Source organism: Manis javanica, chromosome 12 (genome assembly GCF_040802235.1).
Source record: "Manis javanica isolate MJ-LG chromosome 12, MJ_LKY, whole genome shotgun sequence".
NCBI classification, from domain to species: Eukaryota; Metazoa; Chordata; class Mammalia; order Pholidota; family Manidae; genus Manis; species Manis javanica.
The window spans coordinates 85,347,710-85,356,059 of record NC_133167.1 but is presented as its reverse complement, the minus strand read 5'-3'; positions in this window follow the sequence as shown (position 1 = coordinate 85,356,059).

Below are 8,350 nucleotides of genomic sequence, written 5' to 3'. Positions count from 1 at the left end.
TAAATATACTTAACATTTTCTGACTCGGGTGTTTTTAAAACTGCTCAAAATGCCTATAAACCATTTTGCCTGCTAAGCTATTCATCATTGGGTTGGTTTTCAAATACCAAATTTATGAAGAGACTGTTGTACTTACTAATTTATCTAGTGTGTTATGCCTCTAATCTTACTGTTGAATAACCAGGGTTTATGAACTGCTCATGCAAAGGGAAAAAAAACCATCACCAACTTTTGAAAAACATGTCTAACTTTCCAACTACAAGTTGATTCTTTGAGAGCAGAATTACAGCATTTGTTTTTCTAAGCACCATTGTTAACATGACACCTTCAAGAAATTTGGATTCACTAGTTACCGTGTTTTTCAAACTCCTTAAACAATTCCAAATGCAATAATGCACTATGGTCTATGCTTATGTTAACAGAGGAAAAGGGACTTAGGTCCCAGTAAGTCAAGAATTTCCCAGGCGGAGCAAGGTTTCGATCATTGCTTTTAGACCTTTGTCACACAAGGAGCAGCTAAGAATGAGGCCCAAAGGATGAGACTTCACCGCCTGCTTCCTTCTTGGCTCCCAGGCTGCCCAGCCAACAGCTTATCCTCAGCTCTCCCCAGCCCAGGCATTTGGCATATGCTGAAATCTCGTGTTTTTTTCCTGGACCACCGGTGGTACCCTATTCTATTGTTAGATTTCAAAATCAACCTCCTTTCATGCCTTTGTTTTATCTTTAGTTTCTTCCTATAGGGGTTCTGGTGAGACTGCTTTTAAGGGAAACAAACCAGAAACCTCTTTCCAGGCCCCCTTATTCGGAACAGTAACAGCACAGCATCTTATCTCTTTCCTGCTGTGTTCTCCTCTTCCCTTGGCTCTTGACCTTATATTGTAGCTCTTAGCATAGTTTAAACCACAATAGCTGCTCTCCTCCCCCGCTCTGATAAACTCCCAATAGGCCCTGCATACTTAGTAGTAAGATACCTTATACCATCTGTTGTGGAGGGCTTCTCAGGGAGACATGTCAGTGTGACCCCAGAGCTGTTACACAAAAGTGAAGAAGGCTGGACAGTGGTCTTACACAGGAGAACGGGCTGGCAGGCTGTGCGTTTATACATGCAGGATGGCAGGCCAAACTACCCTAGAGATGCCCAACCTCTACTCTTGGGTCCATACATGAAATTCATGGTGGCACTGAATAGCTCAAGAAATGGATCCCAGGAATTGTACCTGGCAAGAAAATATTAGAGGAGAGGCAGTTACTGAACAGTTCCATACCTCTTGCCCCCCAAAAGAAATACATAAATGTACATATGTATAATACAAGTTGTATCTGTGGGGCATTTTCTCGCCTTTCAAAAAGCATACTACAAGATGAACACCACCCGATTTCCATTCCCCTAGAAGCCAGCATTCCCAGTGAGGCATGAGAAGGCATTCTGGTTGCAGGTGTTCCAGGCCAATGCCCTAATACTGAACCAACCCTCCAGCTTCAAGCTGAAACCAACCCTGCTCATAATCAAGGAAAGAGGAGCATGGCAAGTAGTCTGAGCTGTCCCATGGGAGTTTATGTGAGCTGAGCAGGGATGTCCCCTGTGAGAAGTTCATAGGCACATGTGCTCTACCAATGCAGCTGACTCCCAAAGATCACACCCAACCTGCTAGGATATTGTTCCAAGAGAGGTATGGTGTTTACCAATGAGGCTCAACACGATCATCTAGAATGACACCTGGCATGTATTAAGTCTCAATATATATTTGTTAAAGGATGGATGGGTCGGGGCATGGCGGAGACTTCAGGCTGGTAAACCAAGATGCTTCAGAGATTATAAGGCACCAAAACAGGACAGCCAGACCCACTGAGCAGCCAGTTAAGTCAGTAGTAGAGATACTTACACTAACTATGCGGGTGCTCCACTGTCAGGCAGCCTTCCCTGTGGCCTCCAGCCCTCCAGGTGGGAGGAGTGGAGATAATGAGTAAAAATGCCTGGAAGAGCATTCCAGGGAAATCCAGGGCCTGTGGCTCGGGTGTACTTCTCAGGGCAGCTTCAAGTAAATACTCTTCTGCCTGTTTTCCTCCCAGCTGCTGTGCCCTCCCTGTCTTGCATACCACCCTCCCAGGGGACCCCAGGATAAGGAGAACCGAGAGGCCACCTCACAGGCACTTGCTTTTATCAGTGAAGCAAGACTTTATCCAGTTAAGTGACCCAAGGTCAAAAGCAAACTTTCCTGTCCCTTCCCAAGGGCCTCTAGCCTGAAAGAATTAGAAAGCAGTCCTAGGAATGAGGTGATTCTGCTGCTCGCCTGTCCCAAAGCTCTGGTCTGCCCACCTTGGTGAGGACCCCCACCTGTCCGCTCACTGGGTTCTTCCAGGGCTACTTGGAAGGAGAAAAGACAGGTCTTTCTCTTCTTTTCTTCTGACTCATTTCACTGTTTTGCCTCTTTTCCCCATCAGCCTCCTATTTGTATGCATGCTCCTTTTTCAGAAACAAGTTCTTCCCTAACCCCAGCCACTTGGTAGTAGTTGCTGCCACCTCACTGAGCCCAGGGGTAGAAAATGGCCTCAAATGCCGCCGAATTGAGTGGCGTCAGAACACCTGTTAGCCAGTAGCTCAGACTAAAAGGCAGAGAGGGCTCGGTGCTGTGTATCTCAAGGTCAGAGTGCCTGGGAATGAATCTCTAAGACTAAATTTTATTGACATGAAATGTACATACAGTAAAATTCAGTCTTTTTAGCATACGGCTCATGAGTTATAACAACTGCATACAGTTATGTACCCAGCACCCTTGTCCCTTTGAATTTAACTTCTTCCTCCTTCCCCAGGCCCTGGCAACCACCAGTCTGTTTTCTGTCCCTGTGATTTATGTTGACACTAATTCAAATTTTTCTTAAGCTGGTGTGCAGGTCAAATAAAATCCCTGAAAGGTAAGATTCAGCCTACCTTGTCTTCAGTTTGCTTTTCTGATTCAGGCTTTTAGAAAAGACACTGTAACTATGTTCTTGCTGAAGCCCCAGCCAGGAAACGGTCTGGCTTAGCTGCTGGAAATGGAAGGTGGACGGGAAAGCAGGGAACCTAATATAATTTAGTAGTTAAGTCTTTCATTCCCCTGAAATTGGTTAAGTGACTACTAGATGCCAGGTATGAGAGGATTTAAGGGGCAACTATTGGCCCCATTTTCACAGAGGAACATGAGATTTTTAAAAGTTAGGTTCATTCTGTATAATGAAGAGTGCTGACTAGACTGCCTGGTTTTGCACACTGCACTCTTAATAGCCACCTGAATTTGGTCAAGCTGTTTACCACTCAGTGCCTCTCAGCTTCTTCATCTATACAACAGGGATACAACAGTACCAAGTGCTTGGGTGGCCGTTAGGAGGGTCAAGTGAGTTAATACTTGTAAAGAGCCTAATGGTGTGTGGCCAAGGAGTGCTCGGTATTGGCCACAGTCACCTGTGGAGCCCCCAACGCTGTGCCGACGCAGGACAGACCCCAGCCCCTCGGTGGACTGACACTTACCGTCTCCTTTGTCCAAATAAGAAGGTTACCTGTGAAATAATGGAGACCAGTTCCTTTTACGGAGGAACTGAGTACTGGGTTACATGAAATCCACTCTTCAAAGGAGGTAATCCATAATTACCTTAAGCCCAATCAGTCAAACTTGCCTTAACTTTCTGCTACCTTCTCACAGTGGCCTCTTCGGAGGAAACACTCCATTCCTTTGACATTAAAGCAGCATATATCCTTCTAAGCAGCCCAGGGTCTGTTTGCCTCCAGGCTGGCTGCCCTTAAGAGATGGAAGAAAAAAATCAATCTTATAGAGAATCTACAAAGGACCAGGCCCTGTGCTTTCTAATTATGCTTAAACGTGTATTTGGTATCTATTAATTATCTAGCACTGTGCCAAGTGTTGGTGATTCAAAACCTTGGACAGGTTCTGATGGGGTTTACAGGTCCCTGTGAAGCTTACAAACATGTAGAAAAGGGGGAACTGCCTATGTGGGGATGGGGTACTGAGACATCTCTATGCCTTTCTCCCAATTTTTCTGTGAATCTCCAGCTGCTCAGAAAAAATAGGTTTAAAAATTTAAAAAGATGCATGTGGGGAATGGGTGATAGTCTTACTGATACTGTGATAAACATTTATCAAGGGGGCCTAAGGAAAAAGATTTGAATTCTTATTAAAGAGCAGAGTGAGATGGGGCCCAAAGGAAGCCTTGGGAGGTGCTCCTGGAACTGGAGGTGTGCATGGGGCAGCCTGCAGGCAGGCACCCAGGGGTGTGCCCAGCACTGCTAAGGGGACAGGCGAGAATTTGTGGGGCCGAGACTGGACTGAGGAGTCTGGACTTAATCTCGTGGACTCTTGGGTTACAGTTAACCTGATTTATGATTCATAACCACCCTTCAGTCTCTGACCTCTGCTTCTCTTCCCGCCCCTAGCCCTGGGCCTTCCTCTCCCACTCCCTGCCCTGCCAGAGCCACATCTCTTGTTATCTTCTGTAACTCTGGTGGTGGGGGGGGGGGGGGAATCCCGAGGCAAAATACCTCTAAAACTGACATCAGTCAAAGGGAGAAGTAAAGTTAAGAAATCCATGTATTTCTTAAAAGCTGTTGTCCTATCTCTCTCTCTCTCTCTCTCTCTCTCTACCAGGCTGTAGCAATCAGAGAATTCCACCCAACCTCTCCAGTCCGGATAAACCCTCTCATGCCCTCATAATTACCTACTGATAGGTGAACGAACCAATTCTTTCCACCCCTTGGAAACACCTATTGATATGCAGATGCACCAAAGCCAGGCAAGAGATTTTGGAAATACTACAATTTTACCCACATCTTTCTTCCTGGCCTGCCGTGTCCATCTAGTCTTCTTGGGGGCTCAGCCCTCATCAAAAGGCCCAGCCGGATACAGAGGACTTCTCGAACTGAAGAACTTCCGAGACCTCTCTCCCCACCTTATGGCTCACAGGGACAGTCAAAATGAGCGAGTCGTCTGTCCTGGAAAGGACGAGGAGGAGAGAACAGCCTCGGCTCTGGAGGAAGCCACCTGCACCCTCCCTGATGGTAGCCACCACGGACATTAGCAGGGCTGTAAGCTGCAGTCCTCCGTCTTCCCTCCCACAGTGGCCATAATTCTCCTCGGGAAGGCAGCAGTGAGACGGGGACACTGCGGGTTTAGGCAGAGTACGGTGAGAGCCCCCGGAAAAAGTAAAGCAAGATAATTACAGTCAGAACAATGTATGTGCAAAGAAGTCCCTATGGAAACTCCGTGTTAAGCATTATACAAAGCCAGAGCCACAGTAATTCTCTAGGGTAAAGATACCAGACTAAGATCATAGGCATGCTTCAGTGAAATCTGTTAAAGCTCAAGAAGCCAGGAGCAACTTGCCCTAGAGTATTGAATGTTCCCCAGATAAAGAAAAACATCTCAGCATAAACCATGACTTCATTGTATCAATTTGATAATGACATCTTTAAATTTACCTCAGCCTGTTAACAGGCCAGCTTAATTTTAACTTTACCTATGTGCTGTGTTTCCTTCTCTAATCCTAGTCAAGTAATCTGCAACCTGGGCAAAAGATTAATTTGGTAAGCAGGCTCAGCTATAAACAGCCCCAAAATTAAGAAGATTCTTATAATACACTCTTTAGCAAACAGAACAGGCCACCTTGGCAGGGCAGGCAGCCTTAATTGATATGTTCCCCGAGGGAAGCTGCTATCCTGAGAAAGAGTCAGAGCAGCATATTTCTTCTGTTAGTTACCAAAAATTAGCATTCTGAGACCACTCAGCAACTCTGCACCCCTAGCCCTTTACCACATTCCTAAAAATCCTCAACCGCCCATAAAACCCCTAGACAACGGCACAGCCACAGACTCACTTCACACCAGGAGCTCTGACCTCTCATTTTGTCTCTAAGTAAAAGCCTCTCCCTTGCCTGGTATCATCTTTGGGGGCTCATCCGGGATAACGTTGCAGGTGAGTATTGGCATCTGAGCTTTCCTTTTCTTTCACTGTCCTTACAGAAGGAAGCCGTCTGTGGCATACAACACCGGGCGCTCGTCGACCACTTAAATGGGACTAGCCCGGCTGCCGACCTCAAAGTCTCGAGTGACAGGTTCCCCTGCGTCTCCCTCAGTGGATCCCCCATCTCCCTTGGGAACCGGGAAGGTCACCTGAGTGGAGGCCAGGATTCCCCTTCAGAGGCATCTCCTTGGATGCGAGGGACTGAGGAAGGCCGTGGGCAACTGCAAGAGTCTAGGCTGAGGCTACACTTCAGCGGCACCTCAAAGGCCCGTGTGTCTGGAATCAGACCCCAACAGCCCGACTGGGTGTCCATGAGGAATGTCTCTCTCTCTCTGTCTCTCTGACTTCCAGCCTGCTTCTTCAGGCCTCTGAGTGAGGCAAGGATGCGCTTTACTTCCTTTACACGCTCTGTGTGTGCCTCTAACTTCATCAATTTCACAGAATCCGATGCTCACCACCATAAAGTAGGAGATCTACTCTTCACTCTTATTCCTGACTTAATACTGCACTTTTTTTATCTCATAAAAATGTGTCTGGGCACCTGTTAGCCACTTAAAATACAACTAGCATAAGCCACCAGTCTTAAATCTCTGGTGAAAGGTTTCCCAGTGTCCGCCACTCCCTGATCCCCCGCCTCCGGACCGACGGCAATGTCAGGGAGTGGCTGAGCCCATCTCCTACTTTCCTATCCTAATCTGCGGGCTCCAAGGGCAGACTGGACTAGTAGGCAGTGGTCCGTGGTCCGGGGATCTCGGCTCCGGCTCATCAATCCAATGACGCTGAGTGAACCTCTGACTAGGCTGCTTCCTATGCAAGAGTCACGGATAACGCCCGACCCCTGATCTCACAGATCAGATTTCCTACAGTGGGTGGCTGTCAAGATAATTCCCAGTCAGTGGCAGAAACGTGTTTCTGTCCATGGCAGCCTCTCTCTGAATGTTATCTCTGGCCTTGGAAAAAGTTCCCCTGCTCCTCATTCGAAGCAGTCCTCCTGGGACTGTGCCACTTTCTCCTGTGTAGTGTAAGTGAGGTTTGTGAGGTAGGCCCCATATTCAAGCCCTTTATCTGACATCAGAACTTTACACAGGCTACACATTTGATCCTCCTAGACCGGACAGGCATGGGACTCAAGAGAGCTCGCCCCTTCCACACTCTAGAGGACTTTTCTGGTCCCCCTGAGCTAACCTGTAGCCAAGCTGAAACCCAAGCCCATTTAAATTCTAGCCATGGCTCTATTCCATTGACCTCTCTTCCTTAGAGGCAGTCATCCTGGGGTACAGCATTTCCTTATCTGCAGCCCCATGGAAGCAAAACAGGCTTGTGACTCTTATGAATCACTGCTCTGGCAGTGAGAGGTCACCCAGTCCCTGCACTTAATTCTCTTAGATAGGACAAGCAAAGGCCTCTCAAGAGATGCTAAGGCCCATGCAGAAGACACTAGGGTCTGGATTAGAACTCCCAAAAGGAGTACAGTAAGAGCACACTGGTAAAGTCCCACTAAATCCAGAGCTCTGAAGCAACTTGTGCTTAGTGGGAAGGCAAGAGGTAAATCAAGGTATGGGGCACACTGGTAAGGAGTGATTAAATCCAGGGGGCATATTATTGCTGTTTGCTAAACCTCCCACCTGTAGCCTGTAGGGGGACACCCAGTACAAAGCCTCAGGTCAGGTGCTGGACACCTGTTCCTATCTTCTTTTCTAGGTGGGAGCTTTCTCTTCAAGTCTAAAGCCAGACACGCCCTTGGCAAAGAACTGGGAGCAATTTGATCCCCAGACCCTGCACCTTACCTTCTTCTGCACACAAGCCTGGCCTCAATACAAACTCCCTGATGGAGAGGCTTGGCCTCCTGAAGGAAGCATTCAATATAATAAGATCATGCAGCTAGATTTATATTGCCACAAGGAAAGAAAATGGTCAGAAATCCCACATGTACAGGCCTTCTTTGCCCTTAGGGAAAGTAAAAGACTATCTCTAAATTACTCTAAATTATCAGCACTGATACAGGGAGAAAAGGAAAGCCCCTCAGCCTTTCTAGAACAGCTCAGGGAGGCATCGGTGAAACATACTTTCATGTCCCCAGAGGGCTGAGTCATTCTTAAAGGTAAATTTATCACACAGTTGGCCCCAGATACCAGGAGGAAGTTACAAAAATTGGCGTTTGGCCCAAAACAAAATCTGGAAAGCCTCTTGAAGTTCACTGCATCAATTTTCTATAATAGAGACGAGGAGGAGAAGAGGGACCGGGAGAGGGGAGACAAGCGAAAGGCAGAGGCATCAGCGACGGCCCTGCAGAGAGTCAACGTCAGGCCTCCAAGGCCAGAGAAGGGGAGACCAGCCCCAGG